General features: G+C 39.1%; 1 protein-coding gene across 1 annotated transcript in view; it reads right to left on the bottom strand.

Moving 5' to 3' along the window:
* Window positions 1–18,178: 18,178 nt before the first annotated feature.
* Window positions 18,179–24,676, bottom strand: part of CPSF6 (cleavage and polyadenylation specific factor 6) — a 40,012-nt gene continuing 33,514 nt past the window's right edge. Inside the window, exon 11 of the mRNA XM_065402751.1 lies at window positions 18,179–18,594. The gene's annotated coding sequence lies outside the window, so the exon portion shown is untranslated. The remainder of the gene's footprint in view (window positions 18,595–24,676) is intronic.

The following is a 24,676-nucleotide window of genomic DNA, read 5'->3' as shown; positions in this document are numbered from 1 at the left end:
TTCTTGGTTGTTTTCTGAAAGATCAGGATTTTGACGCATGGTTCTGCAGCAAGGTGTGGATTAGAAATAATAAATATGGCTATAGCCAAGCAGACAAAAAAGCATAAATGACCCCTGAAGAAACAGGCTAATCTCCTCTGTCACCATGAGTTTTCTGTAGAGTTGTACCAAATATCGAACTCAAAAATTAATAATACCTGAAATATCTTTTTTCAAGCTAAACTGCAGCTTCTGTATACATGAAACGTGTTAATGTCAAAGTTGAGAATGTGAATTTCTCGAAGTGTTTGCTAGCAACAAACATTTTAAGGCACTTTTTTTTCCCCTTAAGTGGATTGGTTGGCAATAGTCAGATGGTATTTCTTCAGCTACCCCTTGTATGGATCAGAGCCCTTTCAATTCACATTTCTCTGGAAGGAGACTGCATTTCGTTTCTCTCTCTGAAATAGTCAGAAAATAATTAGTGCCTATTAGTCTCCCATGTTTTGAGATTCTAGATTGTAATTTCATGGCCTGGGAGCGGCTTTTTCCTCCTCAGCAGTTGAGATTCTAAAGAAGCCTCATATTATAGGCATAGTTGCTCTCTGTATGGCCCTGGGGCTACTGCCCTGTAGAATTTTCACACTTCTTTTTCTACTATTGGTGACTCACATTGATTATGATGTCCAATTGGGGAAAGGGGGGAGAGATGACCTCCTGAAAAGGTCTCTCTTGATCTGATGTGGCACAAAAAACATTCCTCATAACAGGAAGAAAGTGAAGAGCAGCAAGGACAATTCTACATTCCCAAAAGAAGAATGTGCCTCTGTCTGAGCACTATCACCAAAGGACTATAGCTAGAAGGCTTGGCCTAGGGGGCTATAGGATTAATTCCTCAGCATTGGCTCCCTTCCAGTGTGGCCATTCCACATCCAGACCTCAGAGTGTGGCTGCCCACAGATATAGGTGTAATTCACCAAACTTAATAGGAAGACCAAGCATCTGGGCAGCTCTCCGAACCAGAAAGTGGGGCTGGTGGTGCACATAAAAGATGATGCTTTCTTTCAAATTGGGAAAGAAGGATTCTTCTGACATGTTAATTCATCTGAACATAAATAAGCTCACCCCCCCTAGGGCGATCATGATAGACCGGTGCACACCAATAAGGAGTAGCAACCAAACATTGGTCCCCATGAAAAGACTACAGGTGGACACTACACCATACTCCAGGGCAAAAGCTGCATTAGTGCAAGTATGGCTACTGCTCTGATGGCCCAACAGAAGGAGCAGCAGCATCACACCAAACTGCTGCTGCAGCTGTGGTTCCATTTTCCCCTATAATTTTCACTGATATCTGAGTCTGCCACGGATAACATTTGCTGGGAAAGTACTGCTCTTTGCTCTGGCTTGCCTAATCTAAATAACATCATGCTCACCCCACACCTCCCTGTTGCTTAGTGCCAAAAATGTTGCCACTCAGCTACCGGGTGATCTCATTTATTGACTGAAAGGATGTAAGAAAGAACAATTCATCTCACAATGGCCACAAGAATCTTCTGACACACCATTAAGAATCTATATGGGAGCGAACCCACTTTGGTCAGCTTTGTGGAGGATGGTCAGCCCCAGGGGGAACTGCGGCAGCATTCAGTAGAATGTCTTAATGGGCACATGCCATTTCAGAATAACCACAGTAACCAATGAAATCTGTTGCGTAAACGGAGCGGCAGGTAAATTCCTCAGCCACCCCGGATCCATAGGCTATTCTTGAACCACAGGGTCAATGTGGTGTATTACAGCAGGTTTGTCCATAGACCCTGTTTTGCAGACAGCAGGACAATCCTAGCTTCTCTGGCAACGGAGGGATCCTCTGGCAGCAGAACTGATGCAGTTCAACTGCATGGGAAGAAAGGGGATTTGAGGGGTGCACTTCACGCACAGTGCAAAGCCCTGCTCTGCAGGGATAGGACCCCAGAATCCACTGTCATGTGGATCATGCGATCCTCCCCACAACAGGGACAAGGAGAATATAAAGGCAGGGAAGGCTCCTGCAGCCATTGAGCAGCAGAGAGGGGAGAATTTCTCCCCACAATTGCCTGTGCACATTGCATGGCCTGGCTACCCAGGTAGGCACAGGACTGTAAGACTTCCGTTAAAAAGTGCACCACTTCTCCTTGCAGTTCCTCATGCACAGCTGTGAGTGAAGGGGGCTTCACGCATGCTTCAGGGCACGGATCAGTCATTTCCCCAAACTTTTGCAAAACAAGTATTACATTCGAGACAGCTCAGCTTCTCCTTTGGCCCCACAGTCAAGTGATCACGTCCATCCCCTTCTACCATCAGCACGCTACCTTAGAGAGAAAGGCCATGTCACAGCCACATTATCGCGTTGCTGCGGGGTGAGGGTGTGGGGAGAAGATTGGTGAGAGAGACTCAATTTTTTTTTTGGAACTACTCACAAATCTTTGATAATTAGGAGATACAATGCACGAAATGGATGTATTGGTAGGTTTGAAGGCTACCTCCAGTGTGAAAACTCCTGGTAAAAGCTGTTGAAATGTGGTATTTGAACCACGCATGTTCAGTGCGGGCTGGGATTAAAAATGGCAAGATCACATGAAAAGCGACAGACCACTCAGCAATACGTGTCAGGGACTGATGGAGATACTAGCATTGGGCTGATGAAAAGAGAGAGAGAAAAAAGGACTCTACAGAGAAACAAGGCCGTAATTAAATGGAACTTCTGCATAATGAGACTGAAAAGTGCTGCTGGCACGTTGCAGCAGGATGTGATTCTGTAACCACTACGGACCAGATTGTGTCTCGTATGCACAGCTCCATGGTGGGCGGTGGGACAGAACAGCACTGCACCAGGGAGAATGACAGGGGGCGCGTGGCCTCAAGGGTTGCCAACCCTCCAGGATTGTCCTGGAATCGCCAGGAATTAAAGATTAATCTTTAATTAAAGATAATGTCATGTGATGAAACCTCCAGGAATTCATCCAACCAAAGTTGGCAATCCTACTGGCCTCCCTGGCATGCAGGGGGATATGCGCGCCACTCCACAGGCAGGATTAGCCCTTTCTGCAGCTGGGCAAATTAGTTTATCAGCAGGCAGGGGGGAAGGGCAGGAGAAAACAGGCCAATGGACTTGTTTCCTCTGAGCCCCTTCTGGGCTGCTGCACATGATCTCCCACCCTTGTACAGCAGTTAGGTACAGTCCAGCCCCTAGCAGCTGATTTATTAGAGACACTAAGATCTGCAAATAGTCTGAGTGAATTCATCCATCTACATTTACTTGTGAAATGCCGAAACCAAGGCCCTCAGCCTTGATTTTAATGATCAAATAGGCCTTTCTGTGTATAAAGCAAGTATAAGGTACAAACAGGCAAGAGGCTTGGTATTATGTGTTTGATTTAACGGCATAGTGTAAATAACATGCCCAATGACTCCCAGGGGAGAGCAGTAGATATATATGGAACAGGAAGCACACAGGTCTCTGTTAAGCAGGTCAGCTGTTCAGTTACTAATACCTGTCATCACAAAGGGCAATTCTCCTGGACAAGGCTACTCTGCTCAGTGTACAAGTAGGAATGTGTGGGTGGCTCTGTTTGTTTGTTGTCCAATACACTCTTTGTTTGCTGTGACCCAGGGTAATCACGAAACACGCAAATCCTACCCTGAGACAGGGACTGCAGTGGGGAAAGAGGGATATTTTTAAAGCTCTGTACTCTTAAAGGGAATTTTGAATATGAAAGGCTTATTTCTAGGGAAAAGTAAATATTAAGAGATCAATTATGCACTATCCAGCAAGGGGTGGTGAACTACAGATTGATTATTAAAAGCTACTATATCGTGTTGTTTGCTACACAGTGACTGAATGTTTGTTTGTGTCATAGCATGGCCCTTGAGAGCTAGAATAATTGTTTCTTGCTCTGGCAGTCCTCCTTGTGGTTAGGAGCTCCCTGTAACAGAGACGCAGACAGAGGCTGAAATGTTCTACACCTAAGGAGGCAATATCCACCCCAACCCTACACTTGTTGGGTTCTGATGGTCAGGGTTGGCCTATCATTCTGTTGCCTCTTTGCTTACGAATAGGAAAACTGAAGACTGTGGGTTTCAGAATTATTTTTACATTAACTCAAGCATACTTGTTTAATGGGAGGTAATTGGAGTTTTTTTAAATAAAGGAGGAAGATTTTAATTCGTTTGTGTGGGGGGATTATGACTAATTTCCCACATGTTGGTCTTACATGATGAGCTCCATGTGGGCAAACCCCTGCATAGCTCACTGCAGGATCAGGGCCACAGAAAGAGAACCAATCGGAACAGGCCCAGAGCCCTCTCAAAGCAAGGCTTAGACACAGCTAGAGATATCACAAGTATGGCTCCAGACAGTACTGAACTTCAGGCTGCCAGCTTTCCTGATACATTTTAGCAGATTATTACTTTAATTAGGGATGGGGGGACTGTTTGTTTTGGTGCCATGCCACCTGTCTCTCTTTAAATAAAGCAATTTTACCTAAGCCTTGCCTGGCTCTTCAATGAGGTATCGGAGCCGCTCACAAATACTAAGCCAAACTGGTTAATAGTATTATGACCATAAATGCTGAATTAAAACATCAACCTGGAAGTAACTCGGTTTTATTTTCAGATTCATTTAGAATAAAAAGCATAATTTGTTTTCCAAGTAACTTCATTAAATGGGGCCAGTTGTTAAAAGTAGGGGCTCATACTGGGGATCAGTCATACACAATATGATTTTCTCTGGTCTCCAAAATACAGTACAATTATTGCCAATCCCTGGAAGGAATGCTTCCAGCTCCAGAAGGAGAAGATAGAACTTTGTTCATAGAGAAAATTGGTGTAGATGGGAGATTCCATTTATTTTTATGCCAATAATAAGACATTTGTCTTCTTATCCTTTCATGCAAGGATAAGCATTTCAAAGCACTTTAAAAAACATTAGTTCACATGTTATTTCCAAAAGTTTATTCTAAGACACTAAGTTGGCTGTTTTGACTTGAGCACCCTTTTTGTTACCTCTACAGTACATGCTTTTGAAATGAATGGGTAGCTGTCAACTCCTGTGTTGTAAAGCTTCCAGGAAGAACGATTTACAAAGGTGAGACTGCAGTTTTAATTACGTACAGGCACCAATTAGCCTTCTGAGGTGGGAGTCTGAGACTTATACAGCTTGACCCATGAATGGTCCCTGTTTTATCCCCCTTTCTGCAGAGTGAAGAGCTGTAACACATCCAGCTAGAGCCACACATTTAAGTAAAGCACAGTCTGAAATTTGTAAAGGGTGATGGTGGCTAGTTCTGTTTCGGTCACTAGTAAGCAGATGGTTAAACAAAGAAAGGGGATGCCTCATGTTCTAAGCATCAGGTTTGAAATATATAGACTCTCTGGAACCACGAATATGTATCCTTAAAGGGCCAACTCTTTCAGACAGAAGTACTGTCTCCTCTACACACATCTACCAATCCCGTATCATCTTCTGTAAAAGTAAGTGTTTGCCACAGTAGCCTTAGCCAAAAATTTCATTTCCTGCTGTCTATACAGTTCTGTACCTTGGAAAGCGTATTTCAGTGATGCTTGTTTGTATCTAATTTGCACATCATTTCAGCATGAAAGATATTATTATAAACATACTCTCAAACATTATGCAGATAAACCTGAAAGAGCACAGTGCTCAAAAGGTGACAGCTGCTTTTTACAATGTAGACTAAGAAATAAGAACTTTGTATGATGTATGAAGGCATGAAAAGGTTTAGCTCGTATTTGTTTGGGTTTTCTAAGGAGCGTGGGAAGGAGAGAGAGGAGGTGACTGTCAGGTTGACGTCTTAAAACTGGGATAGATCAGGAGTACCACGGCCACGTCTCCACTATGGGCACTACAGCGGTAGAGTTACAGCACTGCAGCTATGCCACCATAGTGCCTTAGAGTAGGCGCTTCCTACAGCGAGAAATGGGATTGTTCCATTGCTGTAGGTAATCCACATCCACAAGTCACAGTAGCTAGGTCAACGGAAGAATTCTTTAGTTGACCTAGCGATATCTAAATTGGCTTAACTACAACACTCAGGGCGGTGAATTTCTCACACCTCTGAGCATGGTAGCTATGTCAACCTAATTTTTAACTATAGACCAGGTCCCAAGCCTGGTTTTTGCTGGAGTAGCTCTTGGGACCTTACAGATGGGTGTCAAATGTGTAACAATGACAACATTTCTCCAAAACACTGACAGGTGTTAAAAATTTCAAATAGTCCAATTAAAAATCCCTCCCCTCTCAGCGCTCAACTTTAACTCTCTTCTGAAGCCACATTTTCACTCGTCTCATCGATATAATGGCTTTTAAAGCAGAAAAGACTTGAATTTAAGTGTAAAAATACAGGTTTTCAAAAAATCATATAGGTCTCCTTTCTACATAATAAAAACCCAAGAAAAATAAGGGGAGTGCATTAGAGGAAAAGGGGGCACAAGTTCAATGCTCCCCCTCTGCAACTCTCAGTGATCAATTTCAGTGTAGAGCTATTTGTTCTTTAAAAGCAAACTTTTAGCCACTAGATGGCAGCAGGAGGCTGTTAGTTAAAATAGTCTGAAAGTGTGTGGGATATTTGGACTGCATTTTTTTTTTTATTATGAAGAATATTAGGGGATTATCTTTGTTACAAAAATGACCTGGTGCTTAGCGTGGCAGAACAACTGCTGAACAGAGACAAACAGTTTTTGGAAATAATGCTGCACATGGTTTGACCTTGTCTATAGTTGCTGCTAAATAGTCCTCAGCATAGGTTCAGCTACACCCATTGTTAACATCCATCATTTGCAATGGGTCATTCTCTGTAAAGTAGACAAACCCTGTTGATGGGGAGCTTCTCTCTTCCAAATTCCCCCAATTTGAGTTTCCCTTTGAGCAGATGCAGAAGTGCAAGACATGCAATGAATGCAGTCTGAAGGGAAGCAGTAGGGAATGTAGTGTTTTTCTGTGACTTATTCAGAAGTGATGAACAGGACCAGCAAAAAAAATGGCAGCAAATTCCCATCAATGGGTGAAGGGAAGAACTATATGTTTGGAAACAATCTTCAACTATTCTTTAGCTTTACTTCAACAGCAGCAGAGAGTTTCTGTAAGTGTAGTGGAAAAAACGTCTTTGGGCAAATTCTGGAGGTCTGGGTGTGCTCACCCTTTGCTGCACCAATATAAACACATCCAGATTAACACCTGTTTAGTGGAGTTTTTTTTTTCTAATCTGGCACACACCATGCTGTGTATAAGCAGGAGGTAGGGGGAATTTCTATGGCTCAGTGCCAGCTCCAACTCAACCTGATCAAAACAGAGCTCTATTTTCCTCCTCAGCCCTCCACTCTTCCTCCCTCAACCATCCGCCTCGTCTCTCAGGTTTACATTCTGTGCCTTCTCTGACAACTCCTCACCAACCCTCCAGGCTGTTATTAAATCATGACACTTCTCCCCATTTTGGACATCTGACCTTTCCTTTCCATCCCAACAGTCAAAACTTGTTCCCAATCTGATCTCCCACCTCGGGTACTCTTACCACCCCTCTGTTGCCACTCTGATACCTTTATCACCGATACCATCCCTCCAAGCTGTCCAAAGTGTCTCAGCCAAAATTATCTTCCCCCAGTGAGTATTGTTCTGTGTCTGTTTCCCACACGGTTAACACTCCTCGGCAGACTGTCCCACTAGCTGATTCTTGTACAGCACAGAACACAACACGAGTTCTTAAAAAAAAAAAAAAAATAATAATAATAATAAAAATCCCCCAGCTATGTTTTCAGGTAACTTCTATGTAGCCAAAATATATGTGAGAAATAAACAATTTATCATGCTGTGCAAATGCCTTAGAAAATGTAAGACCCATCTACTTTTTCAATAGCAAAGTTTGGATGGACGATTGAGAGGTTTTTGCAAAGCCAAGCTGATTCATAGATTTTTAAGGCCAAAAGGGGACCATTGTGATAGTGCAGTATGCCTTCTTGCATAACATAGGCCATTGGACTTTCTTATATAATTCCTGCATCAAGTCCAATAGTTGTGCTTGCACTAAAGCATCTCTTTAAATGTTTTTTTTTTTTTTTAATCTTGATTTAAAAATTTCCAGTGGTCTGCCAGAAACCACATCTTCATTTACCTTGCAAGAAACAATGTGAATTGTAGACCTCACTTGAGTTGTGTGCTCTAGACACAGGACTGGATTCATTTTGTAAGAGCAGGGGTCCTGGTGAGTGTCCATGCTCTCATCCTTTTTAATCATTTCAACCAGAGATCAACCCAATTTGGGGTCCTTGATTAATTTTCCACTTTTCTTCCCTTTTGCAGACTGAGGCCTTTGCCCTCTGCAGTTTCCCTGTGTCCTGTGGAGTGGATAAGTCCAAACTGCAATACTGCTTCAAACACCACATGTTCCCTTCTGATATCAACAGCCCTGAGAGGCTCTGTGGGGAGGTGGACAGAGGAACACAAGTATTCTTCCCCACACCTCCATGGAGCAGCTGGGAGACTGAGGGACACCACCTAGAAAAAAATTAAGCCTCATATGCATCAGAGGGTGCAGGTAAGGGAACTTCCGATAAAAACCAGGGCCTGCTTCTATGAAGTGGGTTTTGAGGCTCCCTTTGACTTCCCTGCACCGCTCTTCCAGTGACAAGAGAGGCAGGATAGCAGCTCTGGAAGAGGGAGCTCAAAGTGGTTTCATTGAAGCTGACCCTGAGGTCATCAGGAGGAGGAGGGATGTTTTTGCCTCTGCACACACACTGCCAGAGGATTTGTGGGGGGGGGCACTGCTCTTATATTTGTGTTAGAAAACAGAGTGACAGGTCATCTCCACAAGACCATATAAATTGCTATATTGGTAAATGGTTCATCTACTCCGGCTTTCTGTCTTCAACAGTAGCCAGCTGCTGACAGCCATTGCTGCTAAGAGAACTACTAAAGCAGGGTAAGGGAGTTTTCTCACTTTAAAAGGAAGTAGAGTCCCATCATCCCTCTTGAAGCCCTCCTTTTCTGCACTGAGTCCCCTCTTTTTCTAGAAAAGTGAATAGAGGATTAGATAGGTACATAAAGGGTTAAATACCTTGAGTTTAAAAAAAAAAAAAAAACGCCTTGCCCTTTGTGTAAAGTGAACGTTCTGATAGCATAGAGGTGGGCAAACTACGGCCCGCAGGCCACATCCGGCGGGGCTGCGAGCTCCTGGGGCAGCACTGCTGCAGAGCCCGGCCTGACCCGGTGCTCTGTGCTGCGCAGTGCGTGGCTGTAGCGCCGCCAGCCACCGGTGCTCCAGGCAGCGCGGTAAGGGGACAGCGAGCAGGGGGGTTGGATAGAGGGCAGGGGAGTTCGGGGTGGTGGTCAGGGGGCGGGGAACAGGGGAGTTGAATGGGGGCAGGAGTCCTGGGGGGGCAGTCAGGAAGGGGGGAGGTTGGATGGGGCAGCAGGGGGGCAGTCAGGTGACAGGGAAAAGGGGTGGTTGGATGGGGCAGAGGTCCGGGGGGGGGCGCCAGTCAGGAAGGGGGAGGGTTCGATGGGGCGGCAGGTGGCAGTCGGGGCAGGGGTCCCGGGGGCAGTCAGGGGACAGGGAGCGGGGGGTGGGTGGGGTGGATGGGGCAGGGATCCCAGGGTGGGACCATCAGGGGACAAGAAGCGTGGGTGCGTGTGTGTGTGGAGGGGGCAGGCCACGCCCCCCTCCCCTAACCGGTCCTCCATATAATTTCCAAAACCCGATGCGGCCCTCAGGCCAAAAAGTTTGCCCGCCCCTGTGCTAGCAGTTGTGGGTAAGCCTTGTTGTAAAAACTGGACTTGGAAGGTAATTGCTAAGAGAAAAAGCCTTGCAGAAAGGGAGCCCAGTTGTAAATCTTGTCTATTCCAGGCCTAAGAAAAGGGTCCAGTCTTAAACTTCTCCAAACTGATTCTTAGCTATCGGCAGTGACACTTGTTTGTTAAAAGGTATAAAAGTGTACACTCTCAGAGAGTTCATTACTAGTACCTGCTTCACCAACCTGGAGCCAGCCAACATGGGTTTGAGCACCCCGGGGTCTAATCCTCTTATGGGTGTAGTAACTGTTTATTATTTAAGCTTTTAGACATGTTTAGCACAACTGTATACCATTCAGCCTTTAGATTAAATAAAGGAATGTATGGTTAAATTGGTGTAGTGATAATATCCTAGTAATAATTCCAACTGTGAGATTCAGTACAGAAATGTAAAAGTTAAATTTCTTCATGTCCAGCAAAGCTTTAATTCTATCAGGAAACAAGGGGTTCTCTCTCTCAATTCTGCTTTTGCCTGAAAGGCCTTCAATTCTTTCTGGAACAGCTTTTTAAGCTTAACTGGCGTCAAGACTGAGCTTGATAAATGCATGAAGCGGATGGTATGATGAGAGTGCCTACAATAGCATGTAGCCGATCCGCGACTGCAAGCAGCAGTAGCTCCAATGGCCGGTGATGGAACACTAGATGGGGAGGGCTCTGAGTTACTAGAGAATTCTTTCCCAGGTGTCTATCTGGTGGGTCTTGCCCACATGCTCAGGGTCCAAATGATTGCTATATTTGGGGTCGGGAAGGAATTTTGCCCCAGGTCACTTTGATAGAGACCCTGGGTTTGTTTTGGGGTGTTTTTTTTGCCTTCCTCAGCAGCATGGGGATAGGTCACTTGCAGATTTAAACTAGTGTAAATGGTGGATTCTCTGTAACTTGAGGTCTTTAAATCATGATTTGAGGACTTCAGTAACTCAATCAGAGGTTGGGGTCTATTACATGAGTGGGCGGGTGAGGTTCTGTGGTCTGCAATGTGCAGAAAGTCAGACGGTCCCTTCTGACCTCAAAGTCCATGAGTAATTCCACCATGTGGCAGTGTCAGAGAAGGATCTGCATTTTAGTTACAGAAGCCAACTGGGTGGCAGCCCAGAGCTGCTAAAGGTATTACTCTGCCTTTAACTGTGAAATTAATGGATTCTGAACTACATTAGTTATGTGAGGGGTCAAGCCTGAAGTTTTAACCTTACAGCAGTCATGCAACAGCTGCCCTCTGTGCACCTTTCATGGCTCTGTCCCATGCCAAACCTTAAGGGTAGAGCCCTGTCTGCACACCACTGAAAAAAGACCTAAGGAAACTACAGGGCTCCTCCCTTCCCTGTTTAAAGTTTTATTTGGAATCCTTCTCTATCCAGTTCATCCTTGTTGTTAAAAATCTCATTACACACAAGCAGAAGGTATCAGTACTATCAATTTCTGAATGCAACTGTGATTATACAGCAATTCATGTTCACAATGTTGCTGTGCGAACTTCGTTCCACAATACTCCATGTGTGACAACGCTGATGGTTAAAGATTCATGGTTTAAACCAGGGATGTCAAACTTATTCTGTGGTGAGGACCATTTACCCTTTTGGCTGGATTCCATAGATTAGAGCGATAAGGTGAGTGAGGTAGCATCTTTTATTGGACCAACTTCTATTGGTGAGAGACAAGCTTTCGAGCCACACACAGCTCTTCTTCACAGACGCAGGAAATAAAATTTCTAAGCCAGCCGCGTTGCTGAGGCACACATTTTTTGTACTGCCTCAGGGAAAACTCCCTCTGATTGGCTGCTTTCCCCACTTGCCTTCCTCCTCGGAAAGAATAGCCAATCAGGACAGCTGCAGAGGTAGAGCTGCTCTCCCTCCCGCCCCTCAGGAGCTCACACCAATCTCATGACAGGAGGGAGCAGAAAGAGCCCAGCAACTCAGGGCAGCTGCTCCACTTCCCCCTCCCCTCTTGTGAGCAATGGGAGGGATGTACTCTTTCCCCACTTCCCTTCTCCCTCCCTGCAACACTGGGCTGAGAAGGGGGAGAGCGGATACCTGCTGCAGCTCCCCTCCCCCACTCCAAAAATAGACTGGAGAGGGAAGAATCCCAGGAGCTGCAGAGATGAGGCTGGGACCAGGGGCAGAATTGATGGCAGGGTTGGGGGACAGGATTGGCTTAGATGGGAGAGAAATAACTGCTGGGCAGGATAGGAGATGTGGGGTGAAGAGACCCTCCCCCCCACAGCACTGGAGGCAGCTTTCTTCCACAAGGCTGAGCTGCTTAGAGCAGCAGAAAGAGGCAATTGCTCTTCTGGGCCTGGTGCTGCATGGCTCAACAGTGGCAACAAGTGGGGAGAAGTTGGGAAGGAATCTCCTGTTCGAGATCTGGTGAGAGCTCAGTTGACTGTGACCAGTCAGGCACAATCTCGCTCCTCCCAGGCTCTCGCACTTTTGAAGTTTCAATTACAAATAAAAAAAATAATAATAATAAAAAAAACTTGGGGCTTACTTTATTTGCCTTCTGAGTCTTTGGGGTACATTCAGGTCCTATTTTTAACCTTTTCTCTGCAACCATGAGAGCTGGAATTTTTGTTTTTTCTAAATGAAAGCTGAGATTCTCACATATGACTGCAGGAGAGGGGGCTTTAAGAAAAAATACCCAGGTATCACAAGACTCAAAATAAAATCATGAAAGTTGGCAACACTGCAAAGTGCAACTTTAGGACAATGCTATGTTAATTGAACCATGTCAAACACATCACTTTCAGAGCAACCACTGCAAGCAATAGACTCAAAATCTCAATTGTAATGACAACAGCTTTACTGTCCAACAGCAAAACTATACACACGGTACAGCAATTCTTCCCCTTTCAAGCTTTCCTGGGTTGACAAACTGGTGAACAGATCCTCAGAATTACAAAGGATAGGGTTTAGTTTGTTTAGTGTAAGCCAGGTAGCAGAGATTTTTGTGCCAAACTACAGTATATAGCATACACAAATTTTTGCTTTTGAATAATGTAGACTAATTTAAGGAAGAAAATGAACACACTAACAACAAAACAAGATATGCAAATCTTTAAAGTTATCCTTTCTTCATAGTCTAAAACGCAGCGAACCACAGGTTTTTTAAATGGTGAGAAAATGGGTGCCTTCCGGTATTAGAAATTACCAATATCAAATTGTCCTACTTAGGCTAATGAATGTTTCTCACTTTCCTTCTTCCAAAGCTGAGCAGAAAAGTGTTTGCTATTTTGAAAATAAGATGACAAAATTAAAAGAACAACTGTTGGCCAAGGAATGAAAATATTTCTAGAAGAGAATTTAGTCAACTATTTCCGCACACAATATTACTTTTATATTTGTCTGAATATCTCAGTTTGATAGAATGTGACATGCTGAATGCTGTAAGACTGTTAGACAAAATAAAAATAACACACAAAGGGTTTTTGTTTTTAATAAAAATTGAATTTTATTTCTTCATTACAAGGTAAACTAGTATTGCAGTTTAAGACCAACAAAAAGGTTGGACAGCAAATTGCTAAATAGTCTTCTAAAGGCTGGAAGAAAGGTAATTAAAAAAGAAAACCAATGAAAAATGAAAATTAATGTAAAATTCCAAGCATAACATGAAAAAGGAATGAGTCTTAATAAAGTTAATTTAGAATCCTAGGTGCCTCAATTGAAAATGTATTCAGAAATGCACCTTACCTTGCTGAGAAATCTAGGTCTCCAGAAACTCAATACCTTATGACACTCTTTGGCCTGCTGGTATTAGGAAGCTGTTACTATTCATAAAAACCTTTTTGAGTCAGGCATTCATACAGACACCAATCAGTTTACAATTTGCAATGTAATAAGTCTGCATTTCTATTAATACAAAAATTTCCAAGGTCACACTTTAAAATTATGTCTTGAACAATTGCACCTTTGAGTAGAATGGAGATCAGGGAGAAGAACAGTACAGGAAGACCATATAACCTTTAAAGGCTGAAGGAGTCGTCAGTGCTAGTTATCCTTTGTAAATTTCCCAAAAAGGAATTTATTCTCCTTTCAAAGACTACCTACTTTTTTCAAGACATCAATAATAGTAAGCAAACTGAATTTGACATCACGTGTATTCAGAATGCATACCCCTTATTTTCTCAGCTTTATAGGATGTCATGGGAACGTATATTTAATAACACAACATGTGGCAACAATATGAACAGTTCAAAATCTTTTCTATACAAAATACATTAAACAAGGGGCTGTGGTGTCAATAAGCTCTATTAATTGGTTATATTACAATTCTATTAATGATGAATTCTATACATTTAAGATTATTGTATACGTTACCATCATGTTTGGTTGGGAAATTTCAAATTAAATTTCTCCTTATTTCAATGAGATAAACTATAAATTTGACTACCTGCCAGTTAGCACCTGTAACAAAACTAGTTATGTTTCAAAAGATGGTTAGATGGATCTACACCAGAACACAATATCCACATTTAATAACTGGGGGTAAGGAAAGGACTCAAACCTCCAAATCTCAACAGGCCTCAAAGGTTCACAACCTAGAGGGGCCCTTTATCATGTCTGATCCAACACAGGAAAAATCCTGAGAGAACATATGACCATGGATATTTCCATGAAAAAACAACCTTCGCTTTCGTTCAGCCTCTAAGCAGAGCCTACAACTGATCTGAATCTAAGATGACCCTTTAGACCATCCCTATTTTAAAAAGATGCCATTTTATCGATATTGTAAACATTATAGAATCTTTAATACGGAACTTTTCACCACGAATTATCCCACTGTAAAAAAAAAAAAACAACCTAAATTGTAGGAGACTACCAGAGATTCTGAATAATGCACATTCAGTCTTGCCTTGTATGCTACAATCATTTCACTACACTAAAGACATACAATATCATCCACTACCTGAATAATTTTGATCCTAAAAATTAATGCTGCTTCTTTCCAAAGTTAAAAGACATGTATTATAAGGAATGCTGTCTGCTACAGGAAATCTGTATATCTGATCACTACTTTTCTTCTATGAGAATATGAAGTTTTTATTTCTGAAGTTCAATGCAAAGGAATTTAGGGTCTTAAGTCTTTCAAGTGTAAATGAAATATTAAACATACATTTTTTATATAATGCTATATGACACAGTGTACCTTAACTAGCATAAAGCCAGGGTTTTAAGGCCATAACCTAGTTTACACAAAACACACTGATAAACAGTTTATGCAAGGGGCATAAGATTGCATAAATAAAATTAGTAAAAAAAAAAAAAGTCAGTAAATTGTACACTGACAGAAGGAAAGGAAAAGAAAAAAGAAATAAGCTATTTCTAAAAAGAATAATGCCATGTATTTTTACTAGAAACACAAATGACAAATATATACAACATTTAAATCTGCAATTAACCACATGCAGCTAGGGAAAACATTTACAAGGACTTGGGTATGCAACTAAGCATAATCAGATTGAAAAAATACAGCATTAAAAAAATCCACAAACCTCAATACTCTCAACAAAGAAACCAAATCAGAACATCCACTCATAAATAAGTTAAAGCCTAAATTTAATAAGGTATCTTTTGTCTTACACATACAAATGCAATAGCCATTTGAGAGCCAAATTGTATGTAATTTTTAAACAAAATTTGACAAATGCCTGTTTTGTGTAATACAATCTGAATGTAGGTTGTTGGCACATTAAAGAACAGAGAGGGAACGAGAGCAAAAGGTGCATGTTTCCCCAATATATTCCACTGTTTTTTGGTCCGTAAAAACACCTTTTTAGAAAGCCGACTAACTTTCTTAGCTAACCTGACTGTAAAAGTAATCTTATTTTTGTTGCTTTAAAAAAAATTCATTATTTCAGGTAACCATTTAATCCTTTGGACAAGAGCCATATCATGTTAACTTAAAATGTTACTTATGAATGCCCACATACAAAATATCATGTACTTCCTAACAGATTATTTTGTCCTTTCACAAACAGAAGCAGATTAAATGCAATTGGATACCAAAGAACACTTCAAGAGAAATTAACGCAACATCCAGGTGCAGCATCACCTGCTGGTAAACTAACAAACTGACATCTCCTGAGAGGGCACAGAAAATTTTCAGTACTGCTTAATAAACTGAAGCATGATACAAATTCCATTGCAGATCTAATTACACACATGAAACGTATAATGGGACATATTCCTTTTTGGTGTCTGTAAGGGTTTTTGGATTATTTTTATACACACATGATCTTTTCACATTAAACCAGAACAGATTTGACAAAAGTAAACCCACAATGAAGAGATAATCCATCTAGTCACAAGATACACCAGATCGCTATCTAACCACTCAAACTATATACATATTGAGACTAGGTAGAAATTAGGGGCCTCATATATTAGGACCTCACCAACAAGCCAGACAGATTTCTATTAAAAGTTTAACTCTTATGTTGGATATTTTGGTGCCTCCATTGCCAGCAATAGAAGTCTCTACAGAAGGATGAGGAAGGGAAAGAAATGATACCCAATGTGGAAAGAGTAACAGTATCATTCATCAATTTCAAATAACTATGGAACAAAATCTTGGTTCCTGCTTAAATTTTTTTAATTTTAGTCATGAAATTAAAAAATACTTCTTTTCTGGGTTTAAGCTTTCTAGCCATGTGGACACATTACTTACCTGCTGACCCTTCGGTATTAGCTATTTCCCATGTAATAGGCATATGCAGGTTATCTCTTCCCTTAAACTTATTACAAGTAACAGAAAATAAACAAAATGTTTGTTAAGAAAGCTAAGAAGTTACATCAGAACTAGTTAAAACCAACACCTATTCACAAAAACAGGAAAAAAGTCATGTGACTTGTTTGATACAATGTTTAGTATACAAAGTTTTAAAAGTCAGTTTTCATTTTTAAACAGGGTTAAACATCTGAAAGTCAAAAGCAAGTAGCTTGACAAACATCAATAATCCCATGCATGAGGACCTGAGGTACAGAATTTAAGAAATAAAATTGTGCAGAGGCATGTGGGCAAGTCCAATATTATCAGCCTATCTGCAGAAAATCTAGCGTGATGGTAGATGACAAAAATTAAATTAAGAGTCTCAGTGTTATATATAACACTTCTGCAGTTGCACAGGATATAGGCCCCAGTTCAATAAAGCACATAAGCATGTGTTTTCCTGAATAGGGCCTTAATATTTAACATAAAATTAAGTTATAAAACAAACCAATGATTTGTTTTAAAGATTACCTTTTGAAGCCACTGAGGTCTTGAAACTTAGCTTAAAACATTAAAACATGCTCTGCAAGCTATCTGTATAAGAAGTGAAAACTTCTCAGACTAATCTATTAAAGTGACTCAAAATATATTTTAAGAATGAACATCCACACCAGTCTGCAAAAGCAAATTGTAAATTTGCCAAGTGTTATACATACTTCCTATTATTCTAATTTTTATCCTTCATAAAATTTAGAACAAATTCTAGTCATTTGAAATTTGCTTTCATTCTTTAGTTCATACTCTGATATTAAAATGTTTGAATTCCAACTTCCAATAAATTGTTTTTAGACAAGTTTGCAAAACCTCATGACTAAATCTATTTCACTTTTTGTTAAGGCAATAAACTATTCCCCACCAGTGCACAAGGAATGTACAAGCGTACCATCCCCCCTTTACACAGATGTGTGGATAAACCCCAGTTTTAAGGAAATACCAAGCCCAATGGAATCCATATTATCTGAAAAAGTGGAATCATGATGACTGGTTTCATCGGTCACATTTTTCTAATATACAGCTATGTACAGACTGCCTATGGCCTTGGAAAAGCCTAAACAAACACAAGCATTATTAACATAAAACCGTAAACAACTGCAGCTGTATTTCAAAAAGGCCAGCATTTTCCCAACATTAAGAGTTTAAATGAAAATAATGTAAACTGTAGTGTCTTAGTCCAGCTGCATGTTGTAGGAGACAGTTTTCAGTTTACTAAAATCATCAACCTAGGATTTCCTCTCCCCAAAACAATGACAGACTATGTGGATCACAGAATGTCAATCAAACTGCAGTTTTTACAATTTTACATGCCTTTCAGCAAATTCACAGGCCATCTATGTAAAAATTGCTGGAAAAGCAAATTATTAAAGCCTTTGTGTAATCACCTATTTGTATATCAAAATCAAGTGTGAAAGAGTGGCATTAGTATTTTTAAGTCACTGAACGCAAGATTAGGTTGATGCATATGCAAAAACTCTATTGCAATGCTTTTTTAAAGACAGTATAAATGTTTTCATAGAATCATTATCTTTAAATATTGCTGAACACAAGACTTTCCCTGAGGTGTAAACATCAAATAACTTGAACAGCTTTACACATCAGCCCCATTAAAGAGTTTATTACAACACTACATCTACTGTAATCAAAGTGGTGCTGTGTACAGACATTATCATATGAACATTTTTAACAAGAACAAACTACTATAAAAACAAGGATTTACTTGACTTTTTTTCCAATTGCTTGCACATTATAGTTGCCAAATGTATATAACCAGTAATAAAGTTGCAAAAGCTATAAGTTTTAAATCACACAGGTTTCCCTCAAATAAAACAGTTAAGCAACATAAAAAAGTAAAAGAGCTACTGGTTACCATGTATGCAGATTTGCTTTATTCAGATCTATTCCTGTTCATTTTATCCATGAATCCTTACAGGCTCAGTTCAATCATAAGAAGCAAACCGCTGGACAAGCATCTTTCCATGAAGAATGTTTCTTGTCTTTGCAAGGTGTTCCTCTTCCTTCAGCTGTAATGTGTCAAAATTTGTGATGTAGATTTTGCTAGTCCCCATAATACACAGAAAAATGTTGGCTTAACTATACATACACAAGTCGTGCACCTACTTCACCATAATGTAATCTAACACAAATAAAAGATATTGAAGCAGTAGCTACTTGTTTGTCTGAAAATTCTCAAAGTGTAATTGTTCTATAAAAATCTATTTTTACTAAATGTTAATAGTTATACAAGAAAGTTGAAAAAATGCAATTTAACAATTAATATACCAAACCACAAGGAACAAATAGCTACTGTTTCTGTGAATGATGGAAACATTTATATAGAACATTTCCTGAAATATTCATACTGCAAGAGTCAATAAGAAAAGTACTTGGATGAGGATGCTACAACCAGATTTGTTCTTTACATTTTTACCCACCCATTTACAGCAATTCTAAACTGGTTCTTTCACAATTAAATACTGCACTAAATGTTTAATGAAGTGGGTGTTTTACAGATTAGTAATATATTTAACAGTGCACAATATTTTCTGCAATTTATCAGCTTGATGCCAATGTTACAAAATTTGGAAACTAAAATTAATAGGGTCTCCGGATTTTAAAAAAAAGTACTGTCACAAAATTACAAAAACCCACTTTGTTTAAAAAAATACAATACAGATGAGAATTCAGGTTTCCCCACACAAAAACAAAACAAAAACAAAACACCCTACATCCTAGTTAGACTAATTATTTCAGCAACCAATGTATCTAATAAAGGAATCACAACAACTCATTTAAATATAATTGTAGAGCTCACATAATACTTGGATGGTATAATTCCATTCACTGATGCTTCATTTAAATTCCATTACAAAACACAACTAGTTAACTGTACGTTATCAATAGGTCACAATTTCTATATTCAACAACTTCATAAGAATTTAAATCAAGTTGCTTAAAAGAACCAAACACATTAACCGGTCATTTAAAAAAAATCAGACATTTAGAGAAGCAATTTCATGAACACACCAATGCACAGCTGTCATAAGGATTCTTGTACTACTAAAATGGTTCAAGATAATTAGGAAGCAAACTTGTATTGTATGGATGATAGATAATTAGTTGTCCTTCCTTCCCCCACAATGACTGGTAATGTTTGATTTAAAAAAAAATAAAATAAACAGAAGAGTATATTACCTATATACTACAGTCTGCATACAGCAGAATCACTAAAATTTGAACTAGTGCCTGGAAGACCTTTTCAAATTCATGAAGTTTGCTATCAAGTGACAAATGTATTGACTAGTGACTTCCTTTGGGGATTCTCTCCTCCAAAAGAGACCAGATCCCCACAGCTGCTTTTAAAACTCGATTTTTCAATAGCAAAGTAGTACTAAAGTGTCACCTGCATGCAAAACAAACATTTGCAATTGAAAGCCAAGTTATTAATGCAAACACGGGATCTCAATGTTTCAGAGGAGCAAATAAATAAATGACAGCTGCGAGACTGCATGTCAGAATTTGCTGCTCTTGCAATACAATGCTGTGCAGAAATAGTGGATCTTTCAGCACTGCTACAGTGACAGTTAACAGATCCAAAAGCATCCATTTGATTTACAATACCAGCATAAAAAGTTTGAGTCCAACGGGAGAGTTTGCTAGATTTTCTAGAGTTCATAAGGAATCACAGGTACTTTTGAAGAACCTGTACGGGATCACCACTTTTTAATTTAGGGCACTATGCAGATTTTAAGAGACTGTCAAGATTATACTGAAGCTAAATTATAAATTACAAAACATAAAACACTAAAATTCCCCAAACTGGTATAAATTCTCATTAAAAAAAAAAAAAAAACCTGTCAACATATTCTGGCTAATTTGCCAACTTAGATTTAATGCTTCCTATAGTAGGAAATAAATCTGTATGCATTAACGTTTTCAACATTCTACTTTGTAGAAAACTGAAGTACAAAACAGCTTATAAAAAGGGTAAAATGCAAAAGGTTACATACTGAAATTTTTTTTTTAGTCAATGCCTTTTGGCAATACAACTTTTTTCTTTGTCTAAGAACTGCTTATTTCCATACAATACGGAGTTTTTCAGTGTTCCTGTTAATAAAACTGATTTTTTTCCCCTCACATTTTAAATATCTTACTTGTAGAATAGCCTGCTTAAGGCTAAAACTTTTGGTCTTGGTCTATGTCCCCCACATCACCTAAAAGTAATCTCAAACACTTTGCTCACCTCTTAAGGTATATTTATGTAATGATTTAATTTGCCAGTGTTGGGCATTTTTTTGTTTTTCATATACAGAGTGAGATTATCTTCATTTTCTAATATACTTTTTTTAATGTGGCTCAAGAGGTCCTTTTTATTTATTTATTTATTTATTTGGTGGAGCTTGCAGTAGCAGCTTGAATTTTTTTTTTTAAACCTCTGCATGTCCCATATAAGTATTTAAACAGCTATGAAATGAAAGTCTGACAACTCTCTTCTATTGTTATATTTAATGTGCGTATGCCCTTTAAATAAATGCAATACCCTAACCAAACGTATCCATTTCAACGAACAGTTACAGTCTATCACCGTATATTCACATTTGGGGGCGGAGAGAGAAGAGGTAAAAATACAGATTTATTCCACATACTAATAGTTCCTAACGTGTTCATGTACTGCAATAAAATTCTCCTTTTATCTTATTTTATACACAAACAAAATCATTAATTAACACACAAAGGTCAAATCTTACAAAAATTCAGTTTCAAGGCTGAAATTCATTCCTCAACTCAACCTAGTGTCCATATTATTACATACCTTCCAAAAGTGTGATTATATTTTTCAGTAACACTTATGTGCGACAGGGTGAGCAGAGAACAGTTTCAACCATGACTCTAAATTCATTTGCTCTTCTGTATTTAAGTCAGAAGACTTTGTATGAATTCAGCTCTGTTTATCATTAGTGTAAATGCTACTATTCTTTCACTACTTTCACTACCCTTTTACATATTATGCTTCACCTATTACTACTGTACTTACCTTACACTTTTGTTCTACCTTAATGTACACTTTAAGGTTGACACCAAAACCACCCCTACCCCACAAAAATAACTATTATGAAAGGAAAATATATTCCCAAACTCCAGCTTCATGTCACTTTAAACCTTTTCTATTATCCCAGATTGTCTATTCTTTGAAAATAACTGGTAACTTAGTTCATAAATGTGTTCAGCAGAGAGATTTGCATTTTCTAACCAATTTGCCTAACAAATTAGATTTTTAATGTTGCTGTGTTTTACCTATAATAAAACAGACTACTAAAAATATGACATCAATATACTGAAATATATACCCTTTTACAGAATACAGAAAATTTTCATAAGGATTCATTTAAAAAATTAAATGCAATTTCTCTCTTTGAAAAGAAGAAACTAGGTTTTAGTTTACAAATTAAAAAGCTGTTAGGCAAGTATCTTTCACATTCAGGTATGAGGAAGACACAGAAAGGCAGATCAAGCTGCCACAGAGAAACATAAAAAGGGAAATATGTTGGATTTTTTTAAACAAACAACTTAGTTCTCAAACCACAGTAAGCAAAAGGATAAAACCTAACCCAATTTATTCATTCATTGGACAATACTGTATCCAGCCAATCCTTTGACAGTTTTCAAATGTAAAGCAGCCACCTTAAAGATACATTTCTTGTGGAACTGCTTCACAGTGCAAATTTCAGTCATAGATATTGACTGTACAACTTAGGGAAAAAGAGAGAATGCAAGGTGTAGGGAAGATGGAAATATAATGAATCCCAGGCCCATTAGTAGGCAACATAAGATTGGCAGGAAAATTACAGTAATGTGTGCAGACAAAAAAGATATCAGATACCAATAGGATTAAGAAACGGTATACAATTATACATTTGAAAAGAGTTAAAAGGCAAGATATTAGTTTTGTTTTAAAAAAAAAAAAAAAAACCAAACATGGATTTTATCAGAGCACCCCCGAAGGAGATGATGAAAGTGCAGAAATTGTTCAAAGGCTCTGTAAAACTTTTAAATGATAGACTACCCGCTCCCATAAAGCATTGAGGCAGTCGCAAATAATACAAAATAAATTTTATACAGCAAAAAAGGAAGAGCATACCACTGAGGTACAGCTTCTCTTTTACACTCTCTCCTCCAGAATGAGTTTCATGAATTCAACCAAATATACAAAAAGCATGATACCTCTTATGAGGAATGCTAGCTCTACAAAAAATGGCCTATTAATTTGACAGAAGTAAAGAGTTTTCATAGTACAACGAAAGAGAAAGACATAATATTGCACATTCTATAGCTGTTGCCATCTTTTTCAGTTTCCAAATTAACATCATGTTTCCCCAAGTACAATATTTTTTAAAATCAGAGACTAGGTGTATCTGAGAAAAATGGTAGCAATATCTCCAAAATTAACTATCACTGAAACAATGCCAAATTGCTTAGTACAGTTGGGCATTGAACAGTACTACTGTATTGTTTATTTGAGATACGCTAATAGTTACTCGTTTTAATAATAAAACTATCTGCAAAATAAACATTTTTCCATTAATTGCAAGTTCTCAAAAAACAGGCTCATTTATCTGACATTTAACAAGTGAAGTGCTTGTCAGTCTTATGAGCATTCAACTTTATTTTCCATGGAAAACAGGAATCTACCTGTAACAATGTATTATCAAGTACAATATTCTTCTACAGACACAGAAAGGACAAGTTGTGTGATTTCTTTTTCTTTTTTTTAAGCGACACTAATACTCAAGATCAGCGGTTCTCAAACTGTGGGTCGGGACCCCAAAGTGGGTCACAACCCCTTTTTAATGGGGTCGCCAGGGCTGGCATTAGACTTGCTGGGGCCCAAGGCCAAAACCCAGGCCCCACCACCCAGGGCCAAAGCCAAAGCCCAAGGGCTTCAGCCCTGGGTAGTGGGGCTCAGGTTACAGGCCCCCACCTGGGCCTGAAGCCCTTGGGCTTTGGCCTCTCTGCCCGTGGTGGTAGGTTCAGGCTTTGGTCTCCCTCCTGGGTCATGTAGTAACTTTTGTTGTCAGAAGGGGATTGCGGTACAATGAAGTTTGAGAACCCCTGCTCAAGATTATTTTACTACAGATGGACACAAGTACTTTATTTTGGGACTGTATACTCCAGAAGTACACTAGAAGGCTTAAGGATTTTGCTTACAGTGGTCTGAGAACAGGAAGAGAAATAAGTTATGAAAAATGGAGCACAAAGTCTACATACATATTGAATATTACAATGTTCGTGTACTTTTCTCTTTGCAGTTCATTCCAAATTCAGTTTAATTGTGCAAAAAAATTATACAATTAGAAAACAGCTATCCAAATAACAAAAACATAAAATGAAATAATGTGTAACATTCAGAAGTTATTAAAATCCAGACAGTGAGATTAAGATGGGACAGTAATAGCTGAAATACATAATTGAACCACCAGTTAAACTAAAACCTTTCTAAAAATCAGGGGCTAATGTTGATGAAGTTACATTACTTTTCTGTTTGTATATGTTCATTTTGGTGTTACTCCTCCTCTAAATCAGATTCCTCTGATTATTAACACATAGGTTCTTGATTTTCTAGATTACTTTACATCAGAAAATTTCACTTTTTAAAAAAAAGTCAACCACACGTTCTGCACTTTTACATTAATAATTATACCACTACGCTAGCAAAAGTTACAGACTTCAGGAAAACATTCAAATTAAGTAACTATTTGCCAAGATTACACTGGCAATGCACTTAAGGACCAATTGCCCAACTGAAAGCGCATAAGTCAACTTGACAACTTAGTTTTTGATCTCTAAATGTACAAACAGAAGTGTGAAAATTTGATATGGTACATTTGATTTTTTTTTCAATAAAATTGTATAAAACATTTATTAATTATTCAAATTTAATCCAGCTACATGAATGCAAGTAGATACAAATGACAAAATGAGTAATAAAAACTGATTAATGTTTCACAGCATACAAAACTTTACAATGAACTTTTAAAACCCTTCTAAAATGAGCATGTTTAACATTTTTGTTAAAATATGCCAGTAGAGTATCACAGCACTACTAAA

Source organism: Emys orbicularis, chromosome 1 (genome assembly GCF_028017835.1).
Source record: "Emys orbicularis isolate rEmyOrb1 chromosome 1, rEmyOrb1.hap1, whole genome shotgun sequence".
Classification (NCBI taxonomy): domain Eukaryota; kingdom Metazoa; phylum Chordata; order Testudines; family Emydidae; genus Emys; species Emys orbicularis.
Note: the sequence above shows the minus strand (reverse complement) of the source record. Positions and strands in the feature narration are given on the sequence as shown.